The sequence below is a fragment of the Falco punctatus genome (genome assembly GCF_963210335.1).
Source record: "Falco punctatus genome assembly, contig: scaffold_172, whole genome shotgun sequence".
Taxonomy (NCBI): Eukaryota; Metazoa; Chordata; class Aves; order Falconiformes; family Falconidae; genus Falco; species Falco punctatus.
The window spans coordinates 46,983-64,976 of NW_027660209.1; the positions used below are offsets into that span (position 1 = coordinate 46,983).

General features: G+C 54.1%; 4 long non-coding RNA genes across 4 annotated transcripts; all 4 read left to right on the forward strand.

The window, feature by feature from the left end:
• The first annotated feature begins 1,042 nt into the window (after positions 1-1,042).
• LOC308057608 lies at positions 1,043-5,745 on the forward strand. Its single transcript, XR_013925361.1, has 4 exons — positions 1,043-1,150; positions 1,698-1,846; positions 2,397-4,803; positions 5,507-5,745. It is a non-coding gene; the product is annotated as an uncharacterized lncRNA (long non-coding RNA).
• A 458-nt stretch (positions 5,746-6,203) lies between these two features.
• Positions 6,204-10,273, forward strand: LOC308057606. The gene is made up of 3 exons (XR_013925359.1): positions 6,204-6,367; positions 6,918-9,324; positions 10,026-10,273. It is a non-coding gene; the product is annotated as an uncharacterized lncRNA (long non-coding RNA).
• Positions 10,274-10,722: 449 nt separating this feature from the next.
• On the forward strand, positions 10,723-13,269 carry LOC308057623. The gene is made up of 2 exons (XR_013925376.1): positions 10,723-10,886; positions 11,437-13,269. It is a non-coding gene; the product is annotated as an uncharacterized lncRNA (long non-coding RNA).
• A 942-nt stretch (positions 13,270-14,211) lies between these two features.
• On the forward strand, positions 14,212-17,825 carry LOC308057620. Its single transcript, XR_013925373.1, has 3 exons — positions 14,212-14,746; positions 15,294-15,442; positions 15,993-17,825. It is a non-coding gene; the product is annotated as an uncharacterized lncRNA (long non-coding RNA).
• Positions 17,826-17,994: the final 169 nt, after the last annotated feature.

Consider the following 17,994-nt stretch of genomic DNA (forward strand, 5'->3'; position numbering starts at 1 on the left):
AAGCCAAAGGGGGCGTGGTCTCCGGCGGCGTCGCATGCGTATGACGCAATTCCGCTTTTGCGCGTGCGCGGAAACGGCTTGCCCCCTAGGGGCGGGGCTTCGGCCTCGCACGTACGGGTTACGCAGACGGCCCCGGAAGTGGGGTTCATTTCCAGCCCGCGCGGCGCGCCGCCGCGCCCGTGGCGGTGCGGAGCCTTCGCCGGCAGCCTGGAAGACTTTCGGGCCGGGACGTGCGGCGGCGCGCTGGGTGAGCGCTCGGCCTGAGGGCGGGCGGGCGGGCGGGCGGGGGCCGGCGGGCAGCGGCCGAAGGGGGGGGGGGGGGGGGGGCGGGGGATGCGGCGGGCCGGCGCTCGGCCGCGGCGGGGAGCGCCTGGTGCCGGCGGCGGGCGGGCTGAGGCGGGCGGCCCGGCCCGGCCCGGGACCGGCGGGGCTGCCGGCCGTTCTCGTCTCCCCGGCAGCGACGGTGGTCAGCGGGCTCCTCACGGTGCTGCCTATTTTGGGCTGGTTTTTTTTTTTTTTTTTTTTTTTGTCTCTCGGGGCTGCGCCGCTACCTCAGCGAGGAGGCGAGGAGCGGCGGCGGGGCGGCCCCGGTGCTCGCCGCTTGTGGCGGCCCCGGTGCTCGCCGCTTGTGGCGGCCTGGCGGGGCCCGGGAGAGGGGAGGGGTCGGCCCGCGGCGACCTGCCGCCCCCCCCCCCCGCCGCCTCTGGGCTGCCCGGGCAGCCGCCGCAGCTCTGCGCGGGGCTTTGTCTTTCCCCCAGCCGCCGGCCTGAGCCGCGGCAGCGGGCTGGGTCTGGAAGCGCCCTGCAAGTCTGACGGGGGTATCGCTGCCGTGCATGTTGTCTGCCTGTCTACCGATCGTTCCTGCCTCTTGTTCTGCTGGGGTAATTCCTTTGGGTAACGCGTCGGGCTCCGAATGTAGTGCATCCTGACTTCCTCCAGACCCCTGCGAGACGTTACCGGTGTTTGCCTTCCTCGTGTTTCACAGGGCCTCGGCTGTCGCGTGCGGAGAAGCTGTCAGCCTTGTCAGAAGAGAGCGTGTAGCCAGCAAGCGCGTCGTGGTGCTTCGGGACCAAGCTGATACTGCAGGCGTCCCTCTTTTGTTTGCGAAAAGGGATCGCGAGGAAACGTGCCGGTGTCGGAGGGGGAAGAGGTAGGAGGCAGCTTTCAACCGCTTTTAGGCTTAACTCCTGCGTTCCTGAGAACGGTTCTGGGCTTTGAGGGGTTTGCTTTTGGCTTTTTGCCTTAAGCTCGTCCTCCGTCACCGCTGTCGGCGTGCGCCGAGCCGCTGCTTAGGGAGCGGTGGCGGTACAGGCTGTGTGCGTGCCGACCGTCCTCGAGGCTGTAGCTGTATCCTACCCTAAAAAAAGCTCTCCGTAATACCCTGCTTCCGTTAGGACGCAATTTTCTCGAGTTCCCCCCCCACCCCGGGGTGATTTTCCCACACGCCTGCAGGCAGCAGGACTAACGTCATCTCCTTTTGCCCGCCTGGGCTCGGACTAAAATCCCTTCCCTGGCTGTTCTTTAGCTTGTACAGCCTTTGAGCCTTCCCTCGGGCCTGGCTGATGGTCCTTTGCCATTTCACCCCGTTCACAGCCAGCGTGAGTTTCGGTACCGACTATGTCAACGAATTTCAGCTGCACGACAAACCTGCTTTTTTGTCAATTAAATTAATCTCAGCCTTTTAATTGCTTTCGAAGGGAACTACAGGAGATCCTGTCGGCGTGGTGGCCTAGCGTAAGCGATGATGGAGAGGCGCATCGGATGTGACCTCCGTGTCAGCTCGGTGTGCCTCAGACAGACTGCATTTGGCACTCCGTGGCGTGCTGCGCAGCTCCAGAAATTCACGGTAGGGGAAAAAAAAGGGGCGAAAATGACAGTCGCGTAGAAACACGAGTTGGGAAGAAATGCTGTACGTGAGGGCTTTCCGTTGAGCGAGGCAGCTGGTCTTGCTTGTGGATCTTTGGGGTACGAGCCTGACGCCGAGCAGCTCGTTTTTCATTTGACGTGCCTGGAGTTGTTTTCAAAGGGATGGAAGAGAAGCGTATGAAATAGGATAGGTTACCGAGTCTTCCTAAAACGCTCACGACAGTTACGTAGAAAGCCGAAGCGAAGGACGAGGGAATAAAGTTCTGTGCTTCCTAAGTAAATACGGTACGCTTGAAAGTGATCTCCGTGCAGGGTCCTAGTTGTTTCTGTTTTTAAAATCAGAAAGAAGTTTAAGAAGTCTCAGCGGTTAGTCGTGTGGGAAATAAATGGCTCTTCCGCAAAAAATTCCACGTCAGCGAGGCTCTTTGAACGATTCTTCTCGCAATCGATTCCGACTACAGCCAGTTCATGGTTTAATGTCGAGGTGTGTGCTCGCTCTCCTCTAAAGCAGTATTTCGTTTGCATTTCAGTCCTGTGGGTCACGACAAATTTGGGAAGAACCCGAAGGAAACTTTTCATCCTGGGACACAGAAGGTAGGAGGTGAGTTGTTTTGGGGGTTTGGTTTTTTTGTTTGTTTTGTTTCTGTTTGGTTTTTTTTTTTGGTTGGTCGGTTGTGGCTTTTTATTCTTCTCTGGAAAAATAAGTCGTTACGTAGAAATGCTAGCGGTTTGTTTCTTTCTGTAGCAGGATAATAAGGAGGAGTAGAGTTACAGGTAGAGAATCGGCTGTCTTTATCAGTTGAAGTGGCTACTTTGAAATTAAAACAAATACAGGAGCACATTAACGGGGGGTTTTGCGCTGTGTCTTCGGTACCGGTGTGCTAAAGATGTTGTTTTGTTTACAGGATTCATTGGCTGTCGAAGAGCGAGAGGTAAATGTAAACTTTTCACTCCTAGCACTCACTCGGTGACGTGTACCGACTGAGGTATCAATTGCTTATTGCAGTGAAAAACTGCGGCGTTTCTGTGCAGCGTCTGAGATCGAAAATCATTTCAGGCACTGGCATAACCTATCGTACGAATAGATGACCAGCTTTAGTAACGTCATCAAAAAATCGTAATCTGTGATGGAAAGCAGAGTCTGAGGCGTCTGCTACTTGAGCATGTAACGGAGCTGGTACGAAGCGTATGTTGCCGTGCGTAGGTCGTGTACAAAAGATGTATCTAACAGTCCTTAGAGGAAACCTTATTTGAGGTCTTTTGTTTGATTGTCTGTTTGTCCTGTAGTTTTTGGTTTTCTTTCTCCGGGACCTGTGAATTTTGAATGTGGAGTCCTGCACGCTAAGGATGGGCAGCTTACAGACGAGGAAACGTTCGGCGCCGGTGAGTTTTTCACCTTTGTCTCGGCTGAGGGTTGCCTAAGGTGTTGAGCTTCACTGCGAGTACAAACATGCACGGTCCTGACCCTCTTAGGCTTGGTCTTGGGAGCCTTGAAGGCTTGTATACCAATCGAATCGTTACACTGAATAAACTGTTTCTTTTTTTTCTAGCGGGCGTTCCCAGAATGAAGCGGTGTGGAGCTGAAGGGGACTACGATTTCAAGGTTGACGGAGCCATTTGGACCGAGTCTTGAAGATCTCTTCGGTGTTTGTTCAAGGAAACTTAGTCTCGAGACAGTCCTCTGGCTCGCTGGCGAAACGGTAGGAAACTGCTTTGTTGATCCTGACGGTGCAGTCTGTTGGAAAGTACAGATTCCTTGAGGGATCAGAACCACGTCCGTTGTTTCTCTGATTTAAAGGTGAACAGGCCTGTGTCGTTCAAGGAAAGACTCAGCGTTGGTTTTGTTTCTCTGAAACACAAAGTGCCCCATCTAAAGTGATTACAGAGTCTGAGTTGATTTTTCAAAAGCAGAGACTTGTGCCGTTTGCAAACCGCCTGTCGCACTGCTCAAAGACAAAAGACGTTCACCCGAGAAAGTTTTTGGAAACGAATGCCAAATAGACGTGGGGAAAGAGCTGGAGAGGTTTATGTCTTGTCTGTCGAATTACCTTCTCTTTAGTGCCCTTACATTTGACAAGAAAAGGTTTCATTGCCTCTTTTATCGTGAAGACAATGTTGCTGGTGTTTTTATAAGGAAAAAAAAAAAAAAAAGTGTATGCCTGGTCTCTCGAGTGATTCTTTTGTTTTTTCTTTTTTTTTTTTTTTTTTTTTTCTCTTTTTCTCTAGACTGGTTGAATTGAATATGTTCACTGGAAGAAGTTGATCCAGCGAGATGTGAAGCCGGGCGACTTGCTAAGGGGCCGTGGGCAGAGTTCCCTTCTCGCTTCCATTCGTCTAATAAAGGGTGCAGTCTGTTAGCTAGACTGGCTGCAGTACCCAAATTTTTTCGCCAGGCGGCAGCAGCGTCGCCGCCCTGCAGAGTAAGGGCAGCGCATGCGCAGACGGGGCTTGAAGCCAAAGGGGGCGTGGTCTGGGGGAGTAGTCGCGTGGTGATGACGCAATTCCGCTTCTGCGCATGCGCAGAAGAAGTACTGGCAAAACTAAGGGCAGCGCATGCGCAGTGCCGGCTTGAAGCCAAAGGGGGCGTGGTCTCCGGCGGCGTCGCATGCGTATGACGCAATTCCGCTTCTGCGCATGCGCAGAAGAGGTACTGGCAAAACTAAGGGCAGCGCATGCGCAGTGCCGGACTGAAGCCAAAGGGGGCGTGGTCTCCGGCGGCGTCGCATGCGTATGACGCAATTCCGCTTTTGCGCGTGCGCGGAAACGGCTTGCCCCCTAGGGGCGGGGCTTCGGCCTCGCACGTACGGGTTACGCAGACGGCCCCGGAAGTGGGGTTCATTTCCAGCCCGCGCGGCGCGCCGCCGCGCCCGTGGCGGTGCGGAGCCTTCGCCGGCAGCCTGGAAGACTTTCGGGCCGGGACGTGCGGCGGCGCGCTGGGTGAGCGCTCGGCCTGAGGGCGGGCGGGCGGGCGGGCGGGGGCCGGCGGGCAGCGGCCGAAGGGGGGGGGGGGGGGGGGGCGGGGGATGCGGCGGGCCGGCGCTCGGCCGCGGCGGGGAGCGCCTGGTGCCGGCGGCGGGCGGGCTGAGGCGGGCGGCCCGGCCCGGCCCGGGACCGGCGGGGCTGCCGGCCGTTCTCGTCTCCCCGGCAGCGACGGTGGTCAGCGGGCTCCTCACGGTGCTGCCTATTTTGGGCTGGTTTTTTTTTTTTTTTTTTTTTTTGTCTCTCGGGGCTGCGCCGCTACCTCAGCGAGGAGGCGAGGAGCGGCGGCGGGGCGGCCCCGGTGCTCGCCGCTTGTGGCGGCCTGGCGGGGCCCGGGAGAGGGGAGGGGTCGGCCCGCGGCGACCTGCCGCCCCCCCCCCCGCCGCCTCTGGGCAGCCGCCGCAGCTCTGCGCGGGGCTTTGTCTTTCCCCCAGCCGCCGGCCTGAGCCGCGGCAGCGGGCTGGGTCTGGAAGCGCCCTGCAAGTCTGACGGGGGTATCGCTGCCGTGCATGTTGTCTGCCTGTCTACCGATCGTTCCTGCCTCTTGTTCTGCTGGGGTAATTCCTTTGGGTAACGCGTCGGGCTCCGAATGTAGTGCATCCTGACTTCCTCCAGACCCCTGCGAGACGTTACCGGTGTTTGCCTTCCTCGTGTTTCACAGGGCCTCGGCTGTCGCGTGCGGAGAAGCTGTCAGCCTTGTCAGAAGAGAGCGTGTAGCCAGCAAGCGCGTCGTGGTGCTTCGGGACCAAGCTGATACCGCAGGCGTCCCTCTTTTGTTTGCGAAAAGGGATCGCGAGGAAACGTGCCGGTGTCGGAGGGGGAAGAGGTAGGAGGCAGCTTTCAACCGCTTTTAGGCTTAACTCCTGCGTTCCTGAGAACGGTTCTGGGCTTTGAGGGGTTTGCTTTTGGCTTTTTGCCTTAAGCTCGTCCTCCGTCACCGCTGTCGGCGTGCGCCGAGCCGCTGCTTAGGGAGCGGTGGCGGTACAGGCTGTGTGCGTGCCGACCGTCCTCGAGGCTGTAGCTGTATCCTACCCTAAAAAAAGCTCTCCGTAATACCCTGCTTCCGTTAGGACGCAATTTTCTCGAGTTCCCCCCCCACCCCGGGGTGATTTTCCCACACGCCTGCAGGCAGCAGGACTAACGTCATCTCCTTTTGCCCGCCTGGGCTCGGACTAAAATCCCTTCCCTGGCTGTTCTTTAGCTTGTACAGCCTTTGAGCCTTCCCTCGGGCCTGGCTGATGGTCCTTTGCCATTTCACCCCGTTCACAGCCAGCGTGAGTTTCGGTACCGACTATGTCAACGAATTTCAGCTGCACGACAAACCTGCTTTTTTGTCAATTAAATTAATCTCAGCCTTTTAATTGCTTTCGAAGGGAACTACAGGAGATCCTGTCGGCGTGGTGGCCTAGCGTAAGCGATGATGGAGAGGCGCATCGGATGTGACCTCCGTGTCAGCTCGGTGTGCCTCAGACAGACTGCATTTGGCACTCCGTGGCGTGCTGCGCAGCTCCAGAAATTCACGGTAGGGGAAAAAAAAGGGGCGAAAATGACAGTCGCGTAGAAACACGAGTTGGGAAGAAATGCTGTACGTGAGGGCTTTCCGTTGAGCGAGGCAGCTGGTCTTGCTTGTGGATCTTTGGGGTACGAGCCTGACGCCGAGCAGCTCGTTTTTCATTTGACGTGCCTGGAGTTGTTTTCAAAGGGATGGAAGAGAAGCGTATGAAATAGGATAGGTTACCGAGTCTTCCTAAAACGCTCACGACAGTTACGTAGAAAGCCGAAGCGAAGGACGAGGGAATAAAGTTCTGTGCTTCCTAAGTAAATACGGTACGCTTGAAAGTGATCTCCGTGCAGGGTCCTAGTTGTTTCTGTTTTTAAAATCAGAAAGAAGTTTAAGAAGTCTCAGCGGTTAGTCGTGTGGGAAATAAATGGCTCTTCCGCAAAAAATTCCACGTCAGCGAGGCTCTTTGAACGATTCTTCTCGCAATCGATTCCGACTACAGCCAGTTCATGGTTTAATGTCGAGGTGTGTGCTCGCTCTCCTCTAAAGCAGTATTTCGTTTGCATTTCAGTCCTGTGGGTCACGACAAATTTGGGAAGAACCCGAAGGAAACTTTTCATCCTGGGACACAGAAGGTAGGAGGTGAGTTGTTTTGGGGGTTTGGTTTTTTTGTTTGTTTTGTTTCTGTTTGGTTTTTTTTTTTGGTTGGTCGGTTGTGGCTTTTTATTCTTCTCTGGAAAAATAAGTCGTTACGTAGAAATGCTAGCGGTTTGTTTCTTTCTGTAGCAGGATAATAAGGAGGAGTAGAGTTACAGGTAGAGAATCGGCTGTCTTTATCAGTTGAAGTGGCTACTTTGAAATTAAAACAAATACAGGAGCACATTAACGGGGGGTTTTGCGCTGTGTCTTCGGTACCGGTGTGCTAAAGATGTTGTTTTGTTTACAGGATTCATTGGCTGTCGAAGAGCGAGAGGTAAATGTAAACTTTTCACTCCTAGCACTCACTCGGTGACGTGTACCGACTGAGGTATCAATTGCTTATTGCAGTGAAAAACTGCGGCGTTTCTGTGCAGCGTCTGAGATCGAAAATCATTTCAGGCACTGGCATAACCTATCGTACGAATAGATGACCAGCTTTAGTAACGTCATCAAAAAATCGTAATCTGTGATGGAAAGCAGAGTCTGAGGCGTCTGCTACTTGAGCATGTAACGGAGCTGGTACGAAGCGTATGTTGCCGTGCGTAGGTCGTGTACAAAAGATGTATCTAACAGTCCTTAGAGGAAACCTTATTTGAGGTCTTTTGTTTGATTGTCTGTTTGTCCTGTAGTTTTTGGTTTTCTTTCTCCGGGACCTGTGAATTTTGAATGTGGAGTCCTGCACGCTAAGGATGGGCAGCTTACAGACGAGGAAACGTTCGGCGCCGGTGAGTTTTTCACCTTTGTCTCGGCTGAGGGTTGCCTAAGGTGTTGAGCTTCACTGCGAGTACAAACATGCACGGTCCTGACCCTCTTAGGCTTGGTCTTGGGAGCCTTGAAGGCTTGTATACCAATCGAATCGTTACACTGAATAAACTGTTTCTTTTTTTTCTAGCGGGCGTTCCCAGAATGAAGCGGTGTGGAGCTGAAGGGGACTACGATTTCAAGGTTGACGGAGCCATTTGGACCGAGTCTTGAAGATCTCTTCGGTGTTTGTTCAAGGAAACTTAGTCTCGAGACAGTCCTCTGGCTCGCTGGCGAAACGGTAGGAAACTGCTTTGTTGATCCTGACGGTGCAGTCTGTTGGAAAGTACAGATTCCTTGAGGGATCAGAACCACGTCCGTTGTTTCTCTGATTTAAAGGTGAACAGGCCTGTGTCGTTCAAGGAAAGACTCAGCGTTGGTTTTGTTTCTCTGAAACACAAAGTGCCCCATCTAAAGTGATTACAGAGTCTGAGTTGATTTTTCAAAAGCAGAGACTTGTGCCGTTTGCAAACCGCCTGTCGCACTGCTCAAAGACAAAAGACGTTCACCCGAGAAAGTTTTTGGAAACGAATGCCAAATAGACGTGGGGAAAGAGCTGGAGAGGTTTATGTCTTGTCTGTCGAATTACCTTCTCTTTAGTGCCCTTACATTTGACAAGAAAAGGTTTCATTGCCTCTTTTATCGTGAAGACAATGTTGCTGGTGTTTTTATAAGGAAAAAAAAAAAAAAAAGTGTATGCCTGGTCTCTCGAGTGATTCTTTTGTTTTTTCTTTTTTTTTTTTTTTTTTTTTTCTCTTTTTCTCTAGACTGGTTGAATTGAATATGTTCACTGGAAGAAGTTGATCCAGCGAGATGTGAAGCCGGGCGACTTGCTAAGGGGCCGTGGGCAGAGTTCCCTTCTCGCTTCCATTCGTCTAATAAAGGGTGCAGTCTGTTAGCTAGACTGGCTGCAGTACCCAAATTTTTTCGCCAGGCGGCAGCAGCGTCGCCGCCCTGCAGAGTAAGGGCAGCGCATGCGCAGACGGGGCTTGAAGCCAAAGGGGGCGTGGTCTGGGGGAGTAGTCGCGTGGTGATGACGCAATTCCGCTTCTGCGCATGCGCAGAAGAAGTACTGGCAAAACTAAGGGCAGCGCATGCGCAGTGCCGGCTTGAAGCCAAAGGGGGCGTGGTCTCCGGCGGCGTCGCATGCGTATGACGCAATTCCGCTTCTGCGCATGCGCAGAAGAGGTACTGGCAAAACTAAGGGCAGCGCATGCGCAGTGCCGGACTGAAGCCAAAGGGGGCGTGGTCTCCGGCGGCGTCGCATGCGTATGACGCAATTCCGCTTTTGCGCGTGCGCGGAAACGGCTTGCCCCCTAGGGGCGGGGCTTCGGCCTCGCACGTACGGGTTACGCAGACGGCCCCGGAAGTGGGGTTCATTTCCAGCCCGCGCGGCGCGCCGCCGCGCCCGTGGCGGTGCGGAGCCTTCGCCGGCAGCCTGGAAGACTTTCGGGCCGGGACGTGCGGCGGCGCGCTGGGTGAGCGCTCGGCCTGAGGGCGGGCGGGCGGGCGGGCGGGGGCCGGCGGGCAGCGGCCGAAGGGGGGGGGGGGGGGGGGCGGGGGATGCGGCGGGCCGGCGCTCGGCCGCGGCGGGGAGCGCCTGGTGCCGGCGGCGGGCGGGCTGAGGCGGGCGGCCCGGCCCGGCCCGGGACCGGCGGGGCTGCCGGCCGTTCTCGTCTCCCCGGCAGCGACGGTGGTCAGCGGGCTCCTCACGGTGCTGCCTATTTTGGGCTGGTTTTTTTTTTTTTTTTTTTTTTGTCTCTCGGGGCTGCGCCGCTACCTCAGCGAGGAGGCGAGGAGCGGCGGCGGGGCGGCCCCGGTGCTCGCCGCTTGTGGCGGCCTGGCGGGGCCCGGGAGAGGGGAGGGGTCGGCCCGCGGCGACCTGCCGCCCCCCCCCCCGCCGCCTCTGGGCAGCCGCCGCAGCTCTGCGCGGGGCTTTGTCTTTCCCCCAGCCGCCGGCCTGAGCCGCGGCAGCGGGCTGGGTCTGGAAGCGCCCTGCAAGTCTGACGGGGGTATCGCTGCCGTGCATGTTGTCTGCCTGTCTACCGATCGTTCCTGCCTCTTGTTCTGCTGGGGTAATTCCTTTGGGTAACGCGTCGGGCTCCGAATGTAGTGCATCCTGACTTCCTCCAGACCCCTGCGAGACGTTACCGGTGTTTGCCTTCCTCGTGTTTCACAGGGCCTCGGCTGTCGCGTGCGGAGAAGCTGTCAGCCTTGTCAGAAGAGAGCGTGTAGCCAGCAAGCGCGTCGTGGTGCTTCGGGACCAAGCTGATACCGCAGGCGTCCCTCTTTTGTTTGCGAAAAGGGATCGCGAGGAAACGTGCCGGTGTCGGAGGGGGAAGAGGTAGGAGGCAGCTTTCAACCGCTTTTAGGCTTAACTCCTGCGTTCCTGAGAACGGTTCTGGGCTTTGAGGGGTTTGCTTTTGGCTTTTTGCCTTAAGCTCGTCCTCCGTCACCGCTGTCGGCGTGCGCCGAGCCGCTGCTTAGGGAGCGGTGGCGGTACAGGCTGTGTGCGTGCCGACCGTCCTCGAGGCTGTAGCTGTATCCTACCCTAAAAAAAGCTCTCCGTAATACCCTGCTTCCGTTAGGACGCAATTTTCTCGAGTTCCCCCCCCACCCCGGGGTGATTTTCCCACACGCCTGCAGGCAGCAGGACTAACGTCATCTCCTTTTGCCCGCCTGGGCTCGGACTAAAATCCCTTCCCTGGCTGTTCTTTAGCTTGTACAGCCTTTGAGCCTTCCCTCGGGCCTGGCTGATGGTCCTTTGCCATTTCACCCCGTTCACAGCCAGCGTGAGTTTCGGTACCGACTATGTCAACGAATTTCAGCTGCACGACAAACCTGCTTTTTTGTCAATTAAATTAATCTCAGCCTTTTAATTGCTTTCGAAGGGAACTACAGGAGATCCTGTCGGCGTGGTGGCCTAGCGTAAGCGATGATGGAGAGGCGCATCGGATGTGACCTCCGTGTCAGCTCGGTGTGCCTCAGACAGACTGCATTTGGCACTCCGTGGCGTGCTGCGCAGCTCCAGAAATTCACGGTAGGGGAAAAAAAAGGGGCGAAAATGACAGTCGCGTAGAAACACGAGTTGGGAAGAAATGCTGTACGTGAGGGCTTTCCGTTGAGCGAGGCAGCTGGTCTTGCTTGTGGATCTTTGGGGTACGAGCCTGACGCCGAGCAGCTCGTTTTTCATTTGACGTGCCTGGAGTTGTTTTCAAAGGGATGGAAGAGAAGCGTATGAAATAGGATAGGTTACCGAGTCTTCCTAAAACGCTCACGACAGTTACGTAGAAAGCCGAAGCGAAGGACGAGGGAATAAAGTTCTGTGCTTCCTAAGTAAATACGGTACGCTTGAAAGTGATCTCCGTGCAGGGTCCTAGTTGTTTCTGTTTTTAAAATCAGAAAGAAGTTTAAGAAGTCTCAGCGGTTAGTCGTGTGGGAAATAAATGGCTCTTCCGCAAAAAATTCCACGTCAGCGAGGCTCTTTGAACGATTCTTCTCGCAATCGATTCCGACTACAGCCAGTTCATGGTTTAATGTCGAGGTGTGTGCTCGCTCTCCTCTAAAGCAGTATTTCGTTTGCATTTCAGTCCTGTGGGTCACGACAAATTTGGGAAGAACCCGAAGGAAACTTTTCATCCTGGGACACAGAAGGTAGGAGGTGAGTTGTTTTGGGGGTTTGGTTTTTTTGTTTGTTTTGTTTCTGTTTGGTTTTTTTTTTTGGTTGGTCGGTTGTGGCTTTTTATTCTTCTCTGGAAAAATAAGTCGTTACGTAGAAATGCTAGCGGTTTGTTTCTTTCTGTAGCAGGATAATAAGGAGGAGTAGAGTTACAGGTAGAGAATCGGCTGTCTTTATCAGTTGAAGTGGCTACTTTGAAATTAAAACAAATACAGGAGCACATTAACGGGGGGTTTTGCGCTGTGTCTTCGGTACCGGTGTGCTAAAGATGTTGTTTTGTTTACAGGATTCATTGGCTGTCGAAGAGCGAGAGGTAAATGTAAACTTTTCACTCCTAGCACTCACTCGGTGACGTGTACCGACTGAGGTATCAATTGCTTATTGCAGTGAAAAACTGCGGCGTTTCTGTGCAGCGTCTGAGATCGAAAATCATTTCAGGCACTGGCATAACCTATCGTACGAATAGATGACCAGCTTTAGTAACGTCATCAAAAAATCGTAATCTGTGATGGAAAGCAGAGTCTGAGGCGTCTGCTACTTGAGCATGTAACGGAGCTGGTACGAAGCGTATGTTGCCGTGCGTAGGTCGTGTACAAAAGATGTATCTAACAGTCCTTAGAGGAAACCTTATTTGAGGTCTTTTGTTTGATTGTCTGTTTGTCCTGTAGTTTTTGGTTTTCTTTCTCCGGGACCTGTGAATTTTGAATGTGGAGTCCTGCACGCTAAGGATGGGCAGCTTACAGACGAGGAAACGTTCGGCGCCGGTGAGTTTTTCACCTTTGTCTCGGCTGAGGGTTGCCTAAGGTGTTGAGCTTCACTGCGAGTACAAACATGCACGGTCCTGACCCTCTTAGGCTTGGTCTTGGGAGCCTTGAAGGCTTGTATACCAATCGAATCGTTACACTGAATAAACTGTTTCTTTTTTTTCTAGCGGGCGTTCCCAGAATGAAGCGGTGTGGAGCTGAAGGGGACTACGATTTCAAGGTTGACGGAGCCATTTGGACCGAGTCTTGAAGATCTCTTCGGTGTTTGTTCAAGGAAACTTAGTCTCGAGACAGTCCTCTGGCTCGCTGGCGAAACGGTAGGAAACTGCTTTGTTGATCCTGACGGTGCAGTCTGTTGGAAAGTACAGATTCCTTGAGGGATCAGAACCACGTCCGTTGTTTCTCTGATTTAAAGGTGAACAGGCCTGTGTCGTTCAAGGAAAGACTCAGCGTTGGTTTTGTTTCTCTGAAACACAAAGTGCCCCATCTAAAGTGATTACAGAGTCTGAGTTGATTTTTCAAAAGCAGAGACTTGTGCCGTTTGCAAACCGCCTGTCGCACTGCTCAAAGACAAAAGACGTTCACCCGAGAAAGTTTTTGGAAACGAATGCCAAATAGACGTGGGGAAAGAGCTGGAGAGGTTTATGTCTTGTCTGTCGAATTACCTTCTCTTTAGTGCCCTTACATTTGACAAGAAAAGGTTTCATTGCCTCTTTTATCGTGAAGACAATGTTGCTGGTGTTTTTATAAGGAAAAAAAAAAAAAAAAGTGTATGCCTGGTCTCTCGAGTGATTCTTTTGTTTTTTCTTTTTTTTTTTTTTTTTTTTTTCTCTTTTTCTCTAGACTGGTTGAATTGAATATGTTCACTGGAAGAAGTTGATCCAGCGAGATGTGAAGCCGGGCGACTTGCTAAGGGGCCGTGGGCAGAGTTCCCTTCTCGCTTCCATTCGTCTAATAAAGGGTGCAGTCTGTTAGCTAGACTGGCTGCAGTACCCAAATTTTTTCGCCAGGCGGCAGCAGCGTCGCCGCCCTGCAGAGTAAGGGCAGCGCATGCGCAGACGGGGCTTGAAGCCAAAGGGGGCGTGGTCTGGGGGAGTAGTCGCGTGGTGATGACGCAATTCCGCTTCTGCGCATGCGCAGAAGAAGTACTGGCAAAACTAAGGGCAGCGCATGCGCAGTGCCGGCTTGAAGCCAAAGGGGGCGTGGTCTCCGGCGGCGTCGCATGCGTATGACGCAATTCCGCTTCTGCGCATGCGCAGAAGAGGTACTGGCAAAACTAAGGGCAGCGCATGCGCAGTGCCGGACTGAAGCCAAAGGGGGCGTGGTCTCCGGCGGCGTCGCATGCGTATGACGCAATTCCGCTTTTGCGCGTGCGCGGAAACGGCTTGCCCCCTAGGGGCGGGGCTTCGGCCTCGCACGTACGGGTTACGCAGACGGCCCCGGAAGTGGGGTTCATTTCCAGCCCGCGCGGCGCGCCGCCGCGCCCGTGGCGGTGCGGAGCCTTCGCCGGCAGCCTGGAAGACTTTCGGGCCGGGACGTGCGGCGGCGCGCTGGGTGAGCGCTCGGCCTGAGGGCGGGCGGGCGGGCGGGCGGGGGCCGGCGGGCAGCGGCCGAAGGGGGGGGGGGGGGGGGGGCGGGGGATGCGGCGGGCCGGCGCTCGGCCGCGGCGGGGAGCGCCTGGTGCCGGCGGCGGGCGGGCTGAGGCGGGCGGCCCGGCCCGGCCCGGGACCGGCGGGGCTGCCGGCCGTTCTCGTCTCCCCGGCAGCGACGGTGGTCAGCGGGCTCCTCACGGTGCTGCCTATTTTGGGCTGGTTTTTTTTTTTTTTTTTTTTTTTGTCTCTCGGGGCTGCGCCGCTACCTCAGCGAGGAGGCGAGGAGCGGCGGCGGGGCGGCCCCGGTGCTCGCCGCTTGTGGCGGCCCCGGTGCTCGCCGCTTGTGGCGGCCTGGCGGGGCCCGGGAGAGGGGAGGGGTCGGCCCGCGGCGACCTGCCGCCCCCCCCCCCCGCCGCCTCTGGGCTGCCCGGGCAGCCGCCGCAGCTCTGCGCGGGGCTTTGTCTTTCCCCCAGCCGCCGGCCTGAGCCGCGGCAGCGGGCTGGGTCTGGAAGCGCCCTGCAAGTCTGACGGGGGTATCGCTGCCGTGCATGTTGTCTGCCTGTCTACCGATCGTTCCTGCCTCTTGTTCTGCTGGGGTAATTCCTTTGGGTAACGCGTCGGGCTCCGAATGTAGTGCATCCTGACTTCCTCCAGACCCCTGCGAGACGTTACCGGTGTTTGCCTTCCTCGTGTTTCACAGGGCCTCGGCTGTCGCGTGCGGAGAAGCTGTCAGCCTTGTCAGAAGAGAGCGTGTAGCCAGCAAGCGCGTCGTGGTGCTTCGGGACCAAGCTGATACTGCAGGCGTCCCTCTTTTGTTTGCGAAAAGGGATCGCGAGGAAACGTGCCGGTGTCGGAGGGGGAAGAGGTAGGAGGCAGCTTTCAACCGCTTTTAGGCTTAACTCCTGCGTTCCTGAGAACGGTTCTGGGCTTTGAGGGGTTTGCTTTTGGCTTTTTGCCTTAAGCTCGTCCTCCGTCACCGCTGTCGGCGTGCGCCGAGCCGCTGCTTAGGGAGCGGTGGCGGTACAGGCTGTGTGCGTGCCGACCGTCCTCGAGGCTGTAGCTGTATCCTACCCTAAAAAAAGCTCTCCGTAATACCCTGCTTCCGTTAGGACGCAATTTTCTCGAGTTCCCCCCCCACCCCGGGGTGATTTTCCCACACGCCTGCAGGCAGCAGGACTAACGTCATCTCCTTTTGCCCGCCTGGGCTCGGACTAAAATCCCTTCCCTGGCTGTTCTTTAGCTTGTACAGCCTTTGAGCCTTCCCTCGGGCCTGGCTGATGGTCCTTTGCCATTTCACCCCGTTCACAGCCAGCGTGAGTTTCGGTACCGACTATGTCAACGAATTTCAGCTGCACGACAAACCTGCTTTTTTGTCAATTAAATTAATCTCAGCCTTTTAATTGCTTTCGAAGGGAACTACAGGAGATCCTGTCGGCGTGGTGGCCTAGCGTAAGCGATGATGGAGAGGCGCATCGGATGTGACCTCCGTGTCAGCTCGGTGTGCCTCAGACAGACTGCATTTGGCACTCCGTGGCGTGCTGCGCAGCTCCAGAAATTCACGGTAGGGGAAAAAAAAGGGGCGAAAATGACAGTCGCGTAGAAACACGAGTTGGGAAGAAATGCTGTACGTGAGGGCTTTCCGTTGAGCGAGGCAGCTGGTCTTGCTTGTGGATCTTTGGGGTACGAGCCTGACGCCGAGCAGCTCGTTTTTCATTTGACGTGCCTGGAGTTGTTTTCAAAGGGATGGAAGAGAAGCGTATGAAATAGGATAGGTTACCGAGTCTTCCTAAAACGCTCACGACAGTTACGTAGAAAGCCGAAGCGAAGGACGAGGGAATAAAGTTCTGTGCTTCCTAAGTAAATACGGTACGCTTGAAAGTGATCTCCGTGCAGGGTCCTAGTTGTTTCTGTTTTTAAAATCAGAAAGAAGTTTAAGAAGTCTCAGCGGTTAGTCGTGTGGGAAATAAATGGCTCTTCCGCAAAAAATTCCACGTCAGCGAGGCTCTTTGAACGATTCTTCTCGCAATCGATTCCGACTACAGCCAGTTCATGGTTTAATGTCGAGGTGTGTGCTCGCTCTCCTCTAAAGCAGTATTTCGTTTGCATTTCAGTCCTGTGGGTCACGACAAATTTGGGAAGAACCCGAAGGAAACTTTTCATCCTGGGACACAGAAGGTAGGAGGTGAGTTGTTTTGGGGGTTTGGTTTTTTTGTTTGTTTTGTTTCTGTTTGGTTTTTTTTTTTGGTTGGTCGGTTGTGGCTTTTTATTCTTCTCTGGAAAAATAAGTCGTTACGTAGAAATGCTAGCGGTTTGTTTCTTTCTGTAGCAGGATAATAAGGAGGAGTAGAGTTACAGGTAGAGAATCGGCTGTCTTTATCAGTTGAAGTGGCTACTTTGAAATTAAAACAAATACAGGAGCACATTAACGGGGGGTTTTGCGCTGTGTCTTCGGTACCGGTGTGCTAAAGATGTTGTTTTGTTTACAGGATTCATTGGCTGTCGAAGAGCGAGAGGTAAATGTAAACTTTTCACTCCTAGCACTCACTCGGTGACGTGTACCGACTGAGGTATCAATTGCTTATTGCAGTGAAAAACTGCGGCGTTTCTGTGCAGCGTCTGAGATCGAAAATCATTTCAGGCACTGGCATAACCTATCGTACGAATAGATGACCAGCTTTAGTAACGTCATCAAAAAATCGTAATCTGTGATGGAAAGCAGAGTCTGAGGCGTCTGCTACTTGAGCATGTAACGGAGCTGGTACGAAGCGTATGTTGCCGTGCGTAGGTCGTGTACAAAAGATGTATCTAACAGTCCTTAGAGGAAACCTTATTTGAGGTCTTTTGTTTGATTGTCTGTTTGTCCTGTAGTTTTTGGTTTTCTTTCTCCGGGACCTGTGAATTTTGAATGTGGAGTCCTGCACGCTAAGGATGGGCAGCTTACAGACGAGGAAACGTTCGGCGCCGGTGAGTTTTTCACCTTTGTCTCGGCTGAGGGTTGCCTAAGGTGTTGAGCTTCACTGCGAGTACAAACATGCACGGTCCTGACCCTCTTAGGCTTGGTCTTGGGAGCCTTGAAGGCTTGTATACCAATCGAATCGTTACACTGAATAAACTGTTTCTTTTTTTTCTAGCGGGCGTTCCCAGAATGAAGCGGTGTGGAGCTGAAGGGGACTACGATTTCAAGGTTGACGGAGCCATTTGGACCGAGTCTTGAAGATCTCTTCGGTGTTTGTTCAAGGAAACTTAGTCTCGAGACAGTCCTCTGGCTCGCTGGCGAAACGGTAGGAAACTGCTTTGTTGATCCTGACGGTGCAGTCTGTTGGAAAGTACAGATTCCTTGAGGGATCAGAACCACGTCCGTTGTTTCTCTGATTTAAAGGTGAACAGGCCTGTGTCGTTCAAGGAAAGACTCAGCGTTGGTTTTGTTTCTCTGAAACACAAAGTGCCCCATCTAAAGTGATTACAGAGTCTGAGTTGATTTTTCAAAAGCAGAGACTTGTGCCGTTTGCAAACCGCCTGTCGCACTGCTCAAAGACAAAAGACGTTCACCCGAGAAAGTTTTTGGAAACGAATGCCAAATAGACGTGGGGAAAGAGCTGGAGAGGTTTATGTCTTGTCTGTCGAATTACCTTCTCTTTAGTGCCCTTACATTTGACAAGAAAAGGTTTCATTGCCTCTTTTATCGTGAAGACAATGTTGCTGGTGTTTTTATAAGGAAAAAAAAAAAAAAAAGTGTATGCCTGGTCTCTCGAGTGATTCTTTTGTTTTTTCTTTTTTTTTTTTTTTTTTTTTTCTCTTTTTCTCTAGACTGGTTGAATTGAATATGTTCACTGGAAGAAGTTGATCCAGCGAGATGTGAAGCCGGGCGACTTGCTAAGGGGCCGTGGGCAGAGTTCCCTTCTCGCTTCCATTCGTCTAATAAAGGGTGCAGTCTGTTAGCTAGACTGGCTGCAGTACCCAAATTTTTTCGCCAGGCGGCAGCAGCGTCGCCGCCCTGCAGAGTAAGGGCAGCGCATGCGCAGACGGGGCTTGAAGCCAAAGGGGGCGTGGTCTGGGGGAGTAGTCGCGTGGTGATGACGCAATTCCGCTTCTGCGCATGCGCAGAAGAAGTAC